Source organism: Lissotriton helveticus, chromosome 6 (assembly GCF_964261635.1).
Source record: "Lissotriton helveticus chromosome 6, aLisHel1.1, whole genome shotgun sequence".
Classification (NCBI taxonomy): domain Eukaryota; kingdom Metazoa; phylum Chordata; class Amphibia; order Caudata; family Salamandridae; genus Lissotriton; species Lissotriton helveticus.
The window spans coordinates 1,935,557,531-1,935,576,876 of record NC_136067.1 but is presented as its reverse complement, the minus strand read 5'-3'; the positions used below and the strand labels follow the sequence as shown (position 1 = coordinate 1,935,576,876).

Sequence of the window (19,346 nt, the reverse complement as noted above, 5' to 3'; positions counted from 1 at the left end):
ATTGATCCAGAATACAGGCTAATATGATTACGGACCAATGGCCTGAAACGCTACCCAAAGGACCTGTGTTGTATTATATTTTCATGTCGTTTAGTACTGCGCCAAGTGCTTGCCCAACCTGCATTTGTCTAAGAAGCATTATTGTTGTATTATCCTTTTTCGATGGATTTAACCTGTAAAGAAACATGACAATTATTGCTGAATGAAGATTAAAATAAAAATAGATAATAGTCAATATGAGGCTTGTTTGAATAAAGGGATTTGGGCTGAAATTAACCTTTGAACTAATTGCACGGGAGTTAAAAGCGAAAGAGTTCAAAGCAATGAAAGGGTAAGAAAGGAAAATTAGATAAAATCCAGTCAGTCAATATGAGGCTTGTATGATTAACCCGGGATCGGAACTGAGGTTACACTTTGAGTTAATTAAATCCTGCTCTTAAGGTGTCAATCAATCGCTACATCTGTCCTTTGACGAAATGCAATCGACTTCCTAAATGATACCTTGGGCCCTGACCAAAGGAAGACTTTTAGACACCAAATCGATGGATTCCTTTGGCAAATCACTCCTGTTGCTTTTCTGTTCTCTCACTGCTCCCTGCTCCCTGCATCTGTCCATCTCCCAGGTGGTCAATTCAAAGCAAGGGCTCTGTGAAACAGGTCCTGCAGAGTCAGCTCGAGCGAGCCAGTGACGTCAGCTGCAAGAACCACAGAGTAAGACTGTCACTGGGTGAAGCTCAATGCCAGGTGTTCTGCAGAGATCATGTCTGATATTTCATTTGTAATAAAATATTACCTAAAAAAAATTACATAAAATAAATCAAATAAAAAAAGTAAGTACAGGAGCCCGAAGTTTTTCTTAGGAGCTTTTCACCTGCGCTGGTGAATGTTGAGGTAGCCTGCAACCTTTAACCAAAGCTGACGTATCTGGGTCAAACTGGGACAGAAAATAGGACCAGGCACCAAAATAAAAATGACCCTCATTAGTGAATCACATAAGTGAACTTGTATATGCACGCTGTGCAGGTGTTTTGCAAGGTCTGAGAGAGTGCAAGCATTTGTGCTTGCTGCAGGCAATATTTGTGTGGTATGGAAATCAAAAGTAACAAGCATTTGCAATGCAATAGGTCTCGCATTTATTCGAGTTTAAGCTATTGGCATTGTAAATGACAATGTATTTTATTTATGTTTTCAAAACTAAAACATAAATAAAAGGCATTGTCATTTACAATGCCAATAGCTCAAACTCTTGTAAATGCGAATCCTATTTCATTGCAAATGCTTGTTTGTAATGCACTTCGACCACTGCTCCGCCCTTGGTCGTGGCTGTCCTGGCCTACCAGAGAACCTCGAAGTTGGACAAACACACACTTGCACAATCTTCCAGCATGATGAGAACAGATCTGGCTCGCTGATTAAACGTTTCCTCCAACTTCCCTGTGACCTTGACCAGAAAGCGAACCAGTAAGCAGGGATACAGACCGATGAACAAACCACGCACTGCCAGTAGCATAACAAGATAGTGAAATAGAACCCAAAGAGTCCTGCTCTTAGCCATCCGCCCTGGTACCACTGCACCTCTTGCACTACTATTGATAGCACTACTTTAATAGAACAGAAATATCATGAGCAATCCCAGGATAACTAGGGAAACAGAATAGAAAGTGTGACATATGGGCCCTAGCTAAAGGTAAGCCCCCCCCCCCCACAACTATTCCCACCAACATCTCACCCATCAATGCAAAGGAACACACACATAAAAATATGAGGACAGATCATACCAGCACAACAATAAACGCCATACACACCAAAGTGGTGCGAACTGTCTGTGATGAACATTAATACCTTGCGCACCAAACAAGTGATTCCCAAACAGCCAGAAGTCCACAACAGACCAGTGAAACGAAATTGAGCAGTGGAGAAACGAAATCTAGTATTGCTCGAGTGCGGTAGATAAATGAGGGAATCCTGTGTGTGTTGCCGGCCTCTGCAGTTACATGGCTGGAGAAAGCGGCGAGTAGTCTCCTTAACAAGACACCCACTCTTTCGCAACATCCATTGCTTTGCTGGCCCACTCTGACCGGATCTACTCCCTCTACCGAGGTAGATCGTGCATCCTGCCACAAGACACCCACTTCAGCACGCCTGCCTGTCTACGACATCCCCTGGCTGTCCTGCCTCGACGTCTCACAGCTGGAACTGTCATTTCTGAGGTAAGTGCAGGACCACCAAGAAATTCAACAGGGGCGGCCTTAGGCATGTGCAAGCTGTGCACCTGCACAGGGTCACTAAACCCCAGGGGCCACCACGCCAATATGTATCCTTAATATAATAATCCTCTGAGGATGAATACATATTTGCATGGAGGCCCCTAGCAGGGATTTGGCGGCCTCCGGCTCTGTTCCACTTCCAAACACCCTGACCCCCCCCCCCCCCCCCCCCCCTCTTCACTGACCTCCGCGCCCCGCCCGGACCCCCTACCTACGCTCCCTGCCCAGGGCCGCCATGAGCCTAGAGCCGCCCCTGAATTCAGTGTGTCAGACTGGGAGTGGCCGCTAGTCTGAGACTACCAGGCGCCTACCTCAGCTTCGGGAGTCTCCAAGGAGAGTGAAAGCGAGTGGTTTTGGGGGCGAGACATTGAAATGAATGCAGATGAAAACAAGCATTTGCAATGCAATAGGACTCGCATTTACACAAGACCTATTGCTTTGCAAATGGTAGTGATCACAGAGAATGGGGGGCAGCACAAACCATGTGAGTGTGTAGGCACGGTAGGCATGACGACAATGGGAGGGACGGCGGGGGGGTTGTTATTTGAAGGCACGGACTGCAGGGGGGTTGTTATTTGAAGGCACGGACAATGGGAGGGGGAGAAGGCAGGAACAACAAGAGGGGGGAGTAAAGAAGGCACCAAAGCACGTTGTGCCTGCAGTAGGACAGCTGCCATTATTTTATTTATTTATTTTTATTTATTTATTTGAAGAGTTTTATATAGCACGGGCTAGACCCGGAGGTATCAGAGCGCTTTACATGAGGACAAGTTACAAATTACATTAGTTACAGGGTTACACAATAAAAGACATATGAACAAAAACAATGTTACACGGTCGGGGGGAGGGGGAAAGGAGACACAGCGGAGAGACGAGGAAAACCATGTCCAATGTCCGGCTGGGTAGGTGACAGCAGAGGGGGAGAACCAAAGCCGATCTCCTCTATAGCTGTCTAGGCAGCTCCACCGGGCATCAGCCATAATTGCTCGGTCTCCAAGGTCAGGATAATAATCACGGTTCCTCTGAAGATTTCTAGTATAACATGGGAGATTGGAGAGATGAGAACCGCAGTCCGATTTAACCCCAGGTTGTCCTCCAGGGCTGGCTTCTCCGGTGATCTCCCCTCCCCCACTGTCATACCTGGAGGTTGTGGTTGTGACAGGAGTAGCAATACACTGCAGCAAGATTGACTACGAATCATCTGCCACACTATGGCAGCAGGGTTAGGACGGTGTTGCCAATCTCCGCACAGTGCATCCGCCATTTTAAAGTCAGGCATTGTAGACTCAGAACTCCCCCGGCGCCATGAGGCTGCCACCCAGAACAGTGCAGTTCTTCCTACAATGTAACCCCCAGTGTCCCTGCAGCTCCGACATACAGTGAAGGGTGGTTTGAGTTACGTTGTCTCCACCGGGGCCTCTGACTCCTCTTAACTGGCGTGGGTGCTGTCCTTTACATCACCTCCTCACAGTCCCATGTTGCTGCGCTATTAAAAGGGTGAAGGGATCTGGGGGCGGGGGGGATATGTTATTTGATTGTGTTAGGAACGAGGTAAAAGGTCCAGCCCTTATGGGCGGCAACAAATGGAGACAGGGCGTTACCGAGGTGGGACTAACAAGCCTCATAATGAATCGGAAGCCAGCATTCACCAAGGACATTGACACCAGCCAATTACAAATATGTGAGGAGAGTGGGCGAGGCTTCCACAGCACTTCCACAACATAACCTATTACAGCATGCCTTGCAGAGCGAGCAGCGCTTGCGCGTTGCAATGCTAGGCACGACCTTAAAACCGTCTCACTGTCCATAAAACAGGTCCACAAACATCTATCAGACCGGTCCACACACTAACCTGTCCGACCAGCTCTTCTGGCATTGTCAGATTGCTCTATAGGCCAGTCCGACATTGCCTGTATTCATTCCGCCTTGTGCCTCTTTCTTTCACTTATCATCTCTTTATGTCAATCTTGTGTGTTCTTGTCATCTGTTTCCCCCCTTTGTCATTCTTTTCATCTTTCTCTCTCACATTCTTTGTCTCTTTTCTGCCTTTTTCCCTCTGTCTCTGGGTCAAAGCTTAATGAAAAAATATAACTCACGTCCCCAAAACCGAGTGCCCACTACCTGCAATCATTGGCACAAATTAAGCACCGCATTTTTCCCTAAGCAATTAAGGCAACCTCTGCTTCCTACATTATGTAGAAATCTGCAAACATAATACAAGACAGAAGGTTATACCCCACTAAGGTCTTGATGGCCATGCAAACATTCTTTCAGTGCTTAATTTGAGCCGGAGGTTGTCGGTGGTGGTTACTTACCAGCACTTATTTTAGTGAATCAGAGGAAAAACACACATCAGGAAGATGGAGGATGCAGGGACTTGCAACAGCAAAATTAAGGGACAGGGAGTATCTGGTAGTGGATTAAGGAGGCATGAGGTGGATTTAAGACTACTAGCCTTGGTATTTATGAGCTGACTTTTATTACCGGGGGCCACAGATTTCTGAGATGAGCTCTGGGCGCCGACACTCTTTGTTTTACAAATTAAACACTGCATTCTTCACATGCTTTAATGTATTTTGAGAAAAGGGTTTATTAGAAAGGTATCATTTATGGTAACAGGCCTCACTGTCAGACATTGTAAGTTCTGCAGATGGAGGTTTACTCATGTGGCTGAGTATAGATCTCTGAAATTCTAGGTTGCACAACCGTTTGTAGGAGTACAACTGGCAACCTTTTGTGAACTTCCATTTCCTTTAATGTGAAACAATTCTGCATACGTAATTCAGAGTGTGTTCACGAGAATGGTTTCTTATTAGTTCAACAACACTTTTAACGTTACACCACTCTCCGCCACTCCAATGATCTCCACTCCACTGTACACCACTCCACTCTACTCTACGCCACTCTACACAGTGTGAGGTTCTGTAATTTTCGAGTCTGACTCCATTTTGTTCTGTGCCACCATTTTGTGTTGCCCTCACGTAGGCCTGTAAAGGTAGCCTGGCGAACAAAGTGGTCTGGCCTTCTTAGTTCATGTATACATTAACTAGGTTTCTTTTTGACTCTGAAATGAACTGTAAGAAACTGACCTCGCAAAGACAATTTCCCTGATCGATCTTTATCTGAGATTGCCAATCAATGTTCAGGACATCGTTAACTTTTTAGTTTCCTTGCACATGCCTTATCTTGTTCAGCATCTGTTACTGTTTTTTGTTTTATGTTTCTTCATTACATGGGTTATGCTTTCAATTATAGGTTTGTCCAGCTTGTGGAGATTGAATTTGGGACATTCCTAATAATTAACTTTTGGGTTGGGATACTGTAAATTGAGTTTTTGCTATGTGATACTTTGTTTGAAAATGTATCTTATTGGCTAGAATTTTGTGCAGTGGGTGTACATTTATAATGTGAATATTGGGTATAAAAGGAGACGTCTCGCCTTAGTAAAATGAGCAGTCTCCTGAGAATTTACACCGTGATGTATTTCTAGGATCACTGTTACTAGCTGCAGCTAATAAACTTGGTCTCTGATGCCATCCAGAAGTATTCTGTGTCTTTGAATACCAAGACAGGTGAACTCGAAGATCTTGGGCGTGTCCCTGACGCCGCTGGGTTAAACCCTGGTTCTTCAACTGGCGCCCAACGTGGGACGACTTCAGCGGTACTGGTCCAAGCCCGAAGATTGTGAGGAGCCCCGTGAGGAAAATCTGGAGGACGGCCGCCACTTCATTGACCCCTGCATGTCGACGTGGACCGAAAGTTTTTTTTCTGCGAGGCTTCCCCTTTCCGACGGCTGCGAAGGACTGCTGCCCTGACTATCGCCCTGTCTTGGACCCTCTTGTGATGATTTGTAAGGCGAGACGTTAGACGGTCTTCTGGTGGCGTGACAGACATTTTGGTTAAGTATAAGTGGGTCGTTGTTTTGTTTCTTGGTTTTGATTCGGCCATTGCAATAGTCGAAGCCGAGGGGTTCATATATTTATGAGTGTATCATTTTTGATAACCCCTTGAAGTTTAAAGCAAGACTAATGAGCTAAAGAGGCCTGGTTTTGTCAAAATTAGGAAATGGTTTTGTTGTAGTTGTAATGAGGATTCCCGATTGGAGGACTCGTGTCCGATACCTCCGGTTGGAACTCCAACCTATGAGCTCTATTCAAAGCATGGTGTGGGTCCCATTACCTTTAATGAAGTATGGGTCAGTTATACAAGGAAAGATGGTGTTTTACGATGGCCCCAACATGGTAGTTTTGAATCAGATGTTTTAGATATCCTAGAAGTTGCGCTATTTAAGAAGAAAGCCCGGCCGGGGGATGATTGACTCTTTCCGCCTTTGCCGTAAGGAAGCCAAACAGCGAGAAATTAAGCAAGCTGAGAGAGATAGGAAGGAAAGGAATATGTCGGTAATGCAAGCTGCTAGGCAGATTAAGGAAAATGAAGAAGATCGTGCGATTGAAGTGTCAGATAGACAACATTGCATGGCCATTGACAAATGTTACCCGGCTTTGCCACCTCCCCTTTCAGATGTGACTGAAGAGGATCCTTTGATGTCACATTTACTGAGATTACCACCCCCTTATGTGCAGGGTGCTACTGCACCTCCGTTACCTCCAGTTGTTGCACCCCTTGTTGTCGTTCAACCCCCTGTTGTTGTTCCGCTACCTGTTGCTTCACAGGTGGTTCTTCCTCCCGCGGTGCAGCCCCCTCCAGGGCCGCCAGCTTTGCCGCCAGCCTTGCCTCAAACTCCTTTGCCTTACACTCCTTTATCTTCGACTTCTCTTATTTCTGTCCCTACGTCTCTCTTGCCTTAAAACACTTTGTCTCCTGTCCTCATGTCAACTTCTTCTCCTTCTGCTCAGCAACGAATGACTGAGACTGTCACTAGTCTTTTGTCTCCTTTCTTTGGGTCACTGAATATGACCCCTGTTTCTGAACGTAAGCAGAGACGTAGTCAGCTTCCTGGTCCCGAAGAGCGGGCAGTGTTATATCTTCTTGCTCGTAGATGGGTTTCGAATGCCTCCAAGTACGGTCCACAAGTGGTTATGGATATCTTCCTACAGTGGGAGGCACCAAAACAAAGGTATGTTTTTGATGTCCTGTGTACCTTCCTTCGTCAGGAGTGCGAAGATAATGAGTTGGGTTCAATTCCACTGGAATTGATTAATGTTCAGTATGAATTTGCTAAAGGAACGATAGTGGGTTCCGATGTTGAGGAAGCGGTAGAGACACTACTTACTTTTAGGTCTAGACTTCCACCTCAGTTATTGTTCGAACCTGACCCTTCTGTTAGGAGAAAAGTGAAGCAGTATCCTATGAGAGAGGTTCCCCCTGTATGGAGAGAGGCAGTTGTGGCTGATGCCGCTCATGGTATTGGGGCTGAACCGGCTCATTTTCAGCGTGTGTGGGTGCATGTCCCTTGGAAGAGAGCTGAGGTCCTGGCTCTTAAGCAGACCTTGCCTGACCCCCGTAAAAATCCTGCCGGTTATTACAAGGAATTGTCTCAGACAGTTGATGCATGTGTTATGAATTTAGCTGACATAGATATGTTGATGGGTAATGTAGTTCCTCAACCCTTGTGGGCGAAGATCCGTCACGAGGATCACGCGCCAGAGTTAGGAGATACATGGGTTAATATTACTGCTGCAGATGGTCGGCAGGTAGGAGGTGCCAAACCTGAACCCTTAGTTGCAGAACTACCTGGTAGAATTATTAATTTAATGAAAACTATGATGCCTCCTTTGCGGGTGAATTGGGACAAGTTAGCAGCATGCAAACAAAAGAAAGATGAGAGTGTGTCTGATTTCTTCACTAGGTTTGAGGAAACATTCATTGATCATAGTGGTCAGGACATGAGTACAGAAGGTGGTCAGAGGTTGTTTGTAGATAAGTTTGTTTTTCATTTACTTCCTGAACTTTCTAATAAGTTAAAGGACTCTGAGAGTTCATGGGCTGTTTCTTCTTCGGCCCAGATATTGGCTACTGCACAATACTATGAGAATAGAGATAAAGATGAGAAGGATAAAGTAGAGAAGAAGACTAGAGAATTAAAAACGAAAGTTCTTCTGCAGCAGGCTTATCCGCCTCGCCCTAATCAGCGTCAGTTTCAGCAACCCCCACAGTTTCAGAAACTGTTGCAGAAGCCTGAGTCTTTTGCTTTGCAACTCCTGCTAGGCCCTAATCAGTGTGCTTATTGTAAAGTGGAAGGTCACTTCAAGAATAGTTGCCCGATCTTGCTACAGCGTGCGAGTGGTATGTCTGGTCTGAGAGGTCGTGGTGGTTTCCAACAAGTACCTAGGGGTAGGGGACGTGGTACGTTTCCCCAGAATGAACGTTCCTTTTCCCCTCAGAATTTTATAAATTATTTTGACCAACAGAATGTTCCGACCGTCCTGTCCACTCAGTACTACACTGATGATTATTATGTTGGAAGTGAGAGTGCTGGTTTTAATGATAGTTAGGACAGCCATGGACAAAGGGAGGGAGTAGTATCAGTTCCAGTAGACCAGAGTGGACCTTATGTTGAAGTGATTACATCAGGTGTGGCAGAACCTTTTCTTTTGGATACTGGTGCAGCAAAGAGTTCTATCATGCACTCTAAACTCCCTGGCGCACCCTTGTCTGGCTTGAATAATGTTTCAGTAGGATTTTCTGACGCCCCAGTTTGTAACCCGGTTTCTTGTCTTTTGCCCCTTTCTATTGGTCCTTGTGAATTGGAGGCTCCCCTTATTCTAACGACTGGCTGTGGCGAGAATTTGTTGGGTTTGGACTTATTGAAAAGATTGCATGCGACATTACATTGTTCTCCTTTGGGAGTACATCTTACGGTGGGTAAGAAAGTGATTTCCCCGATGTATCTGTCTAAGGAACACCTTCCACTGGAACTGCGTTCTCTCCCTGATACACTTTGGGCTACAGGTCCTAATGAGGTTGGTCTTTTGCAGATTCCACCTTACGTGGTTACCCTTAAGTCAAATGCTAAATTACCTCGCATTCCTCAGTACAAAATTTCCAGTGATGGCGAAAGAGTCCTGTTCTGCCTGTCCTTAAGCGTACCTACTCTTCTCAGCCACCTCTGTATCGGTTTGTGATCGACCTTCGAGAGGTCAATAAGATTGTTGTGCCACAGTTTCCTGTTGTTCCAGACATTACTGCTTTATTGACTATGATCCCTGCCTCAGCTGCTTGGTTTTCTGTTATTGATCTGAAGAACGCTTACTTCAGTATTCCGATTGCTGAGGAAAGTAGGGATATTTTTGGCTTCTCTTTAGGAGGCCGCAGTTTACGGATTAAACTCGCTCCTCAAGGTTATTGTGAGAGTCCCTCCATTTATAGTCAGGCTTTGAAAACTCAACTTGATACTTTTGCATTGCCTTCTGATGCTACTCTTATCCAGTATGTTGATGATCTGTTGGTTGCTGCTGATGATGAAGAGATTTGTAAAGAGGTTACTCTTTCTTTGTTGCGACACCTGTCTGACCTTCATCATAAAGTGTCACCTTCGAAGTTGCAGTATTGCTGACAAGAAGTGACCTACTTAGGTCATCTCTTGTCGAAGGAGGGAAGACGATTGACCCCAGAGCGTATTCAAGCGATTGCCCAAATGACTGTGCCATGCACACAGAGAGAGGTGCGTGCCTTCTTAGGTATCACCTCGTATTGTAGACAGTGGATTCCGAATTTTTCTTTGCTAGCGAAACCTTTGTTGGCACTTACTCTTAAGGACACACCACACCCTCTTCCTTGGTCTGACGAATGTCAGAAGAGTTTTTCTGAATTGCGTGATGCATTGTGTTCTGCTCCGGTGTTGGGTACCCCCGACTATAGTAAACCTTTTACACTTTATGTACACGAGAGAGAAGGTTGTGCGTTGTCAGTATTGACGCAACAATTTGGAGACAAGCAGCGCCCATTTGCGTATTTTTCAGCCACTTTAGATCCGGTAGCTAGGGCGTTGCCTACTTGTCTAAGAGCTACAGCGGCAGCGGCTGTTTCTAACCGACAGTCTGCTGGTTTGGTATTGGATAATACATTGATTTTGATGGTCCCACATGCAGTGGATACCCTATTGAATAGAACAAAGACTCAACATCTTACCAGTGCACGTTTGTCAGGTTATGAGTTGACGCTTTTGGCTAGCCATGTGCACATCAAGCGGTGCAACACATTGAATCCAGCTACATTGTTGCCAATTTTTGTAGAGACAGATGTTCAGGAACAGCATGACTGTTTTCTCCGGACAGAGGAAACGAAGGCTAGAGTTGATCTGAAAGATACTCCTATTTCGAATCCTGATGGTACCTTATGGGTAGATGGTTCGTGCTTTAAGCTTCCGAATGGAGAGACGACTGTAGCATATGCTGTCACAACTTTGCACAAGATTGTTGAAACAGCACGTATTGCACAGAATTCAGCACAGGCAGCGGAGTTGATAGCATTGACTAGAGTGTGTGTGTTATCAAAAGGAAAGAGAGTGAATGTTTTTACGGATAGCCAATACGCATTTGGCGTGGCTCACAGCTTTGGTCGTTTGAGGAAAGAGAGAGGATTTCTTACTTCCCATGGTACGAAAATTCAGCATGGACAATTAGTGAGTGAACTTCTTGAATCACTTACTTTGCCGACCCAAATTGCGATAGTAAAGGGTAGTGCGCATAAGAAGGTTACGGATGATGTGGGTCGAGGGAATGCGTTTGCAGATGAAGTAGCGAGAGAAACAGCGAAAGATGTGACGAGTCGGATGTATGTTACAGGTCCTGCCAGATGGGCTGTGGAAGGAGGAATGTGTGAAGATACAACAAAGTGTGAAGATGATTCAGGCAGAAGCTACTGAGAAAGAATTGAGTATGTGGAGAGAGAGTACGGGAATATTGGATCCGACAGGCTGTTGGGTTGAGTTGTCAGAGCACCGGCGATGGTTATTTCCAGATGCATATGTGCTCCCGGTGGTTACTATGGCTCATGGGCTGGCTCACATTAGTTCAAAAGGGATATGTAAGTTGTTGGCTCCGGTATGGCAGAATGGTGGAATTCCTAAATGTGCTGAGAATTTGGTTAAACATTGCATGATTTGCTTGATGCATAATCCTGGAAAGGGAACACCAACTCCAGCGGGTCATTTTGCTCCTCCAACGTATCCGTTCGAGGTGTTGCAGATAAACTACATTCATATGGAAAGATGCAATAACTTGAAGTATGTTCTTGTGGTTGTTTGTGCCTTTTCCAGATGGATAGAGGCCTACCCCCTAAAGGATAATACTGCCTTGTCTACAGCCAAGGTTTTGCTCAAAGAATTCTTTCCCAGATATGGTTTGCCGAGGATGGTATGGAGTGATAATGGAAGTGAATTTGTGGGTCAGATTATGAAGAAAGTATGTGCGGGTCTGGGTATTAAACAGAAATTTCACGCTGCAAATCACCCCCACTCAGCAGGCCTGGTCGAGTGCTATAATGGCACTCTGAAGCTGAAGTTGGCCAAGGTGCAAGCGAGCTCTGGTCTTACATGGCCCGATGCCTTACCATTGGCACCCTTGTCCACGAGAACGACGGTACATTCTCGCGTGGGACTTAGCCCATACGAGATTGTTTTTGGATGCCCGGCGAATGTCTGGGGTGTGCCGTGGCCTAAGAAGTACAGTGATATCTAGTACCCTATGTTGGTTAACTACTTACATGATTTGACTGCTAAATTGCGTGTCCATGACACTTTGCCTTCAGTTTCTGTAGACGCAGGCCACACGATTCAACCTGGCGACTGGTTTCTAACCAGGAATTTCCAGAGGTCAAAGAACTAGGAACCAAGATGGACCGGTCCATACTAAGTCCTGTTATCAACTCTGACTGCTATTAAGGTGTTCGGCAAGAAAAACTGGGTACATGGTACCCATTGCAAGAAGATTTCTTTGCCCTTACCGTACGATAAGTGGGTCCGGGAAGGTGTTGCTGATTCCGAGAGTGAAAAGGTTCCCAGATTTGTACCTTTTAGCGATGCACATCTGGAATGGACTCAGTCAGAACGTGCGGATAATGAAGTCTTGCAAGAAGCTGTGCCGCCGTGTTTGAGACTTGATACTACGTATCCAGAGACACTCTTTCAGGATCAAACTGTGCCTGGTAAAGAACGCTACAACTTAAGGTCTGAAAAGGACAAATAAAATTTGAATTTTTTTGTGAAATACACTCTTTCAGACAAGAGACTATTTTTCTTTTTCTTTTTTGAGCCACCCTCCGGATTCAGCTGCAGGGTCGCGGTATAAGACTTAAGGGGTGGCCCGCGTATTGACGAAAGGTCTGCGGTTCTAGGGACGTCTAGGACGCCTGGACGCACACTTGAGTGAAGAAGGAAAATTGCAGCGAGCAGCACGTTAGAGGATGGAGTCTGTTGTAACTGGAAAGAGATGTTGAGAGAATAGATCTTAAGACAAGATTTTGTACATTGATATGTAGCAAATGTTTTATAATATTGTGCTTTTTGATGTTTTTAAGTATCACATTAGCTTGTGTGGGTGGATTGTCTATGTTGTACACAACAGACATCTGCACCCACCTCTCAACCTATGCTTTCTTTCACTACTGTTTCTTTGCATCAGTTTTATACGTTGCCTGAACATGAACAAACAAGGAGATCAGAATATGTCAACAACTTGTTCATACAGTTGTTGCATCAGCATCAGTTAGTAGTAAATACCACTAATTGTTGGGTTTGTGGTCTTATGCCTCATACGACAGATAAAGGTATGCCATATTTGGTTTTGCCTTTTTCTTTTAATGGGTCTGTGTGGGCTTTACAGACCATGTTTATCTATGCAAATGAGGGATGCCCCTTACGTTCTCTTAAAGATAACTCCAGAAATAATGCCTTAATAAGGGGAATAGTAGCTATGATCAGAGATATTGATGCATATAATACTATCCCTAAGGATGAGGTGCAGGCTTATGTTGGTTGGAACGTGACTGGATATAGTACCAGCTTGACAGAGAAGGAGAGACGAAAAAGGTCTCCCCCTATTTGGATTGTACCCCACCGAGGCCATTTTTGTCTGCAAGGTACTGGTCGGAATCCGAAAGCTCAGCTAGGTAAGAGTGTGTATGCTCAAACCTATGTCTATTCATCCCGGACTTCTCCACCGTTTGTGCCAGCTAAAGGCACATATTTTGTTTGTCATGACAGAGCCTACACATGGTTGCCACCTGATTTGTCAGGAACATGTTATGTGGCGTTTTTTGCTTCCCCCTACATACACTACTGCTTCAGACTATCATAGAACGAGATATGGTAGAGGTGTCTTCAATCAGAAAGATACTGCAGCACATGAAGTAGGAGATTTCTTCAAGGGCTTCCTGCCCTTTTGGGGTCCTATGATCAATAGTAGGCATATTTGGCAGCTTGTCCGCGTTGTTGAAGCTACTATTAATGAGACAGCAGGTGCTCTTAGTAATGTTACAGCTGAGCTTCAAGCGGACCGCCTTATGACTTTGCAGAATCGTATGGTATTAGACATCATACTTGCAGATCGAGGAGGAGTATGTAAATTGATTGGATCCAGTTGCTGTGTTTACATACCAGATAATGCCCCTACAGTATACCAAGCCATCTCTAGGTTGCATAAGATCTCTGAGTCTATCCATGTAGACGAAGGAGACTGGTCATTGACGTGATGGTTTTGGGGACTGCTGTCTAAGTGGGGATGGAAGATTCTGACATTCCTTGGTATGGTTTTAGCCATCTTTTTCTCTTGTTGTCTTTGCATCCAGTGTGGTCCCGCCATTTGTAGTCTTTGTGCTACTATGTGTGTTCGGAGATCTGTCCCGAGAGAAGTAGAGAATAATAAAATGATGCTACAGCAACACTTTGATGACCTAATGAATATTGATATAGACCTAGATTCAGATTAACATGAGTCTTAGGTTATTGCCTACGTAATGGCAAAAGGAGGGTCTGGGGTTCTGTAATTCTCGAGTCTGACTCCATTTTGTTCTGTGCCACCATTTTGTGTTGCCCTCACGTAGGCCTGTAAAGGTAGCCTGGCGAACAAAGTGGTCTGGCCTTCTTAGTTCATGTATACATTAACTAGGTTTCTTTTTGACTCTGAAATGAACTGTAAGAAACTGACCTCGCAAAGCCAATTTCCCTGATCGATCTTTATCTGAGATTGCCAATCAATGTTCAGGACATCAGTAACTTTATAGTTTCCATGCACATGCCTTATCTTGTTCAGCATATGTTACTGTTTTTTTTAATGTTTCTTCATTACATGGGTTATGCTTTCAATTATAGGTTTGTCCGGCTTGTGGAGATTGAATTTGGGACATTCCTAATAATTAACTTTTGGGTTGGGATACTGTAAATTGAGTTTTTGCTATGTGATACTTTGTTTGAAAATGTATCTTATTGGCTAGAATTTTGTGCAATGAGTGTACATTTATAATGTGAATATTGGGTATAAAAGGAGACGTCTCGCCTTAGTAAAATGAGCAGTCTCCTGAGAATTTACACCGTGATGTATTTCTAGGATCACTGTTACTAGCTGCAGCTAATAAACTCAGTCTCTGACGCCATCCAGAAGTATTCCGTGTCTTTGAATACCAAGACAGGTGAACTCGAAGATCTTAGGCGTGTCCCTGACGCCACTGGGTTAAACCCCGGTTCTTCAAGTGCTACTCTGCAACACCCTATAGCACTCCATGCCACCCCCTTACCTGCACCTGGGTAGAAATTAGTGGCCGCCCCGGGTGGCAGTACGTCGCTACACTAATGTCAGACAGTCCTCTTCGTCCATTGGTGTGTTATTGTGTCATTCACGTTTTTCTTTCGCCCACTACATCTTACAGAATGGCACAGTGGGTCAGCCACTTCAACCATTTGCTAACTTCCCTGTGAGTAACGGCATTCTGCCCTTTCTTAGTGAGCACATACACAAATAAAGTAGTTTTGTCAAGTGCAAGGGACTACTAATGTCTGCTTTTTCAGAGGAAAAAAAACATACTTTTGCTTTCAGAGCACATTAATTAAGGAAGACCTGGCAGCTTTCACAACTATAAAGTTTTGCAAAACCTGTAAAAAAAAAACCTACATTGACAAAGCAAAAAGGCTGGCGACCAACCCCAAATCTACTGGCTTTTCCAATGTTTGTTTCTTTAAAGCTATTGACCCAAATATTCTTGCAAAATATAGGCAGTTGTGACACCCTAAGGTCACATGGCATTTAGAGGCACACTACTGCTTTTTTGTTTTGTTTTTTGTGCTACATAAAATGGCATTTGCACAGTGTTGGCATCTTAAAAAAACGAATTTGTTGGAAAGCCCCGACTTTACATTTTCCTACTCCTAGAAATACTGAACGGAATAAAGACCCTGATATAATGAAAGTTTTCTCCCACATATTAAAGTCTTGCTTTCTCTCTTTCTGACTTATGTTATTCATTCAGTCTTTATGGAATGCATTTTTATTCCAAAAATATTGTTCAACCAACAATATAACCTCCAAATTGTCAAAATTTATAAATTGGTACTTATCCCACCCTACTTTCCAAGGTAGCCCGGTTTTCAAAAAAACATTTGTATTTCCTACAAGAATGTATTTTTGAGGAATGAAGGTTCTGTGCTTTTTCTCTTTTGTACTCCATCCCAGAAATTAATAGATCTATTGTTGAATGTTTACACTGCAGTCACCGAAGCCTAATTCGCAAGCATTTCCACTAACACGTCATATATCATATTCACAAAGACGCTCCTGGATCAAATTTAGAGATGCCGGGAGCATGGTTCCCATGTCTATATGTAAATGTATTTCACTAGATTTTGCTCCAGAAATCGCTAGATTTACTCCTGCAAATATTTTTGACCACAGTATATGATGTATCACCTACATGTAATAAGCTGTAGAGGAGATATTTATGAATCAAGCCTGGGCTGAATGTTTTAGTCAGATATAAAGAATTTTTCTGAGGAAATGACTGTCAGATTTCTTCTAGGGAAACAAAGAGCAAGAGGCATTTGTTCAAGAAAGATAAAAGGTGACACAGAAGCTATGATAAATAGCAAGAAACTCTGTTAATGGTAGTGGATTTGGCTTTTGGGGTCTGGACTTGACTGGGGCCAACTGGGAGAGTGGGACACTAGCACCTTTTGCATAAAAAGGATCAGAACTAGTAAGATGGTGCCTGGGAACTTCTCCCATGATAATTGTCTGCTGCTCTTGCTTAGACCAACACTGGCATTGCATTCCTCACCTTTGTTGTCTTCTCTGTGCCTTGTTTTGTGTTCCCTTTGCAGAGTTTGCACTGCTTTTCCTGTTACCTTTTTACCCGCCACCACCTCTCAGAGTTTGGTTCAGTAAGACTGTGTGTGGTGGTCTGTCAGCATCCTCCAAGCCGGTTCCCTCAAGGGTCTTAGCCGTTCGCTGATGCTTTAAAGTATCGGGTGAGCCATTTCTTACTCTTGCATTGTAACGAGTACCACTGTATACTGGCCAGTTCATTCTCTATTGTTGTTCAGCATCTCTTTATCGTAGTACAAAGATCAGACGTCACCCTAACACTGCCATTTTATGTGCGAATACTGAAAAGTTCCTCCTGTAGGGTCAGAAGACGGTGAGCTCTGTTCTCTCTTCTTTCACTCGCCCTTACCCCTATATCCCCATGCAGGACGCTTTCTTTCAGGTAGTTTTCACTCATTTAGCTCTAGAGGTGTCCCTTAATGGAGATAACATGTTTTATTCTTCAAACCCATTTTTTTTGTAAAACAGTTTTTATTGCAGACATATGATATACAGGGTACATGCAGTTAGATATCGCCCCCCTGTTGTCAGCGCCCCGCGACAGTCGTTACTTGTTGGACACAGCCTTTGAGCCCACAACCCTGAGGTAGGGCGGCGTTATAAAACAGAACTCCAAGCGAAGTGATGCTTTAACAGTTGCAGTCCGGTCGCTGGGACTCCTCTCGTCCGCTTTTTATTTTTCACCCCACTCAAACCCGTCCCCCTACGTCTATGTAACTTCCAACTCTTCCCCCCCCCCATCCCTCCATTTGTTCCGCCTCCTACGCCTGAGCTCGCCATTAGTCTGCATGCATGAGTGTGGTCAGAAGTCAGTAAGTGTCTAAGTGGTGGGTGTATCCTGTGTGGTGTCAGGGGCCGTGGCATCCACGTTGACAGTGCCCGCTCCGTCTAGTGCTACGCTGTCGCGTAAGGCTTGCACCAGCGTCTCCCAAGCTGTAGCTGCCTCTAGCGCTTTGTCATCTGATGTTCTGCGAGCCTGCTGATATCGTAGTGTGCTCTCACAGGCTGCCCATTTCAGGAATTCAGTCACCCAACGCCTGTATGTGGGGCCCGTTCTCGCTTTCCAATTTCTCGTTATTTCCCGTTTAGCTAATAGAAGGCCCATATCCACAAATTTACTGGTAATCTTATTCTTCGGTGTGTGGGGGAACCAGTGCAGTATACTAACGGCCTTATCATACTGTAAGCGTCTGTCTGTAATGTCATTGAGTGTCTCACCAATTTCCTGCCAGTATTCTCTTATGTGTGGACAGTCCCACAGCATGTGGCCCAGTTCCACTCGCTCCGCAGTGCATCTGGGGCATGCCGCATCAGCCACTCCGAAATATCTCCCGATATTACCCGGTGTTAGGTAAGCCCTATGGAGAACATAAAAGTGTATTAGCTGGAAGCATGCATTTCTAGTGCTTTTCCGCGCCCACCGCACTATTTGTGTCCAAATCGTGTCGGGGATCTCCGTATCAAGGTCCGATTCCCATTTAGCTTTCAATACTGTCCGCGGTTGTAATGTCTCCCGGAGCATCCTAGAGTAGAGGCATGTCACCGCCTTATGTGTGCCTGCTGCCATCATGGCATATTGGCAGGCCATGGATGTTGTGGGTTCTATGAGCCCCTCCCTCCAGTGTGCCTGCATGGCCCTGGTCACCGCTGCGTGCAATAAGTAACCCCCCCTCGGCAGGTCATAACGGTCTTGTAGCGTTTGAAACGGTAGTAGCACCCCGTCCTCGTACAGGTCGCCAATCATCTGTAGTCCTGCATCTTCCCAGACCTGCAATCTCGACCAGTCTCCTCCGTGGGGGAGTGCCGTCACCATTCCCAGCGGTATCTCAGGCGCGTACGGGTGGGCGTACGGGTGACCCACTCCCGCTCGACGCTGTGAGCGGTCCAGCAAAGCCTGAACGTTCGCTCTTCTAGGGACAGATCTCTGAGGGCGAGCCTTTGCTGCATGGTAATGTAGGCCAAGACATGGCGTGGGGTGCCCACATCTCTCTCCAGTTCTGGGCCCTGGAACACTCTTGCCACCTCCTGCGTAAAGATCTGCAGCTGTGCGGCCAGGTAGTAAAGTTCGAGGCCAGGGACCGCCAGTCCCCCCTCATCTTTCGGGCACGTGAGTGTAGCTAACGCTATTCTGCGTCTGCCCGCTCCCCAAATAAACGATGTCACTTGCGATTTCAGTTGTCTGAAGACAGATCCGGGCACCCAGCCCGGGAGCGTACGGAAATAGTAGAGAAGGCGCGGTAGCACAATCATTTTCAATAGGGAAATGCGACCTGTAACCGATAGTGGTAGGGTGGCCCAAAAAGCCATACTTCCCTTCAGGGCTCGGATACAGCGGCCCACGTTGCCCTCCAACAAATCCGCTGCTGTGTGGTACACGTGTACTCCTAAATATTTTAGGCAGGTGGGTTCCCATGTGAGCGATGGGCAGGTGTCAGGACGCGTCTCTCCCTGTCTCAGGGGGAACAGGCAGGTCTTGGACCAATTTACCTTCAGCCCCGATAGCCTGCCAAAGAACGAGAGAAGCCTCTCTGCGCCCTCCACCGCCTCCTCTGCATTCTCAAGGAACAGAAGGAGGTCATCTGCGTAGAGTGATATAAATTGTGGACCCCTCCTGCTTAGTATGCCATTATAGTGATTTCCCGTCCTGGTTTCAGCCGCTAAGGGTTCTATTGCCAGGGCAAACAGCAGGGGGGAGAGGGAGCAACCTTGACGAGTGCCCCAGCACACCAGGTACTGGTGCGATATAAGGGAGCCTACCAGCACCCTCGCCACCGCTGAGGTGTATAGCACCCTCGTCCAGCAGATA

At 45.5% G+C, this 19,346-nt stretch overlaps 1 long non-coding RNA gene across 3 annotated transcripts in view; it reads left to right on the top strand.

The window, feature by feature from the left end:
• LOC144761966 (uncharacterized) overlaps nt 1-19,346 on the top strand; it is a 248,625-nt gene that overhangs the window by 100,586 nt on the left and 128,693 nt on the right. For 2 of the 3 annotated variants that reach the window (XR_013595986.1, XR_013595985.1), the window contains one exon: nt 16,537-16,683. The exons of the other annotated variant lie outside the window; for it this stretch is intronic. This is a non-coding gene — a long non-coding RNA (uncharacterized LOC144761966). The remainder of the gene's footprint in view (nt 1-16,536; nt 16,684-19,346) is intronic. 3 annotated transcript variants of the gene reach the window in all.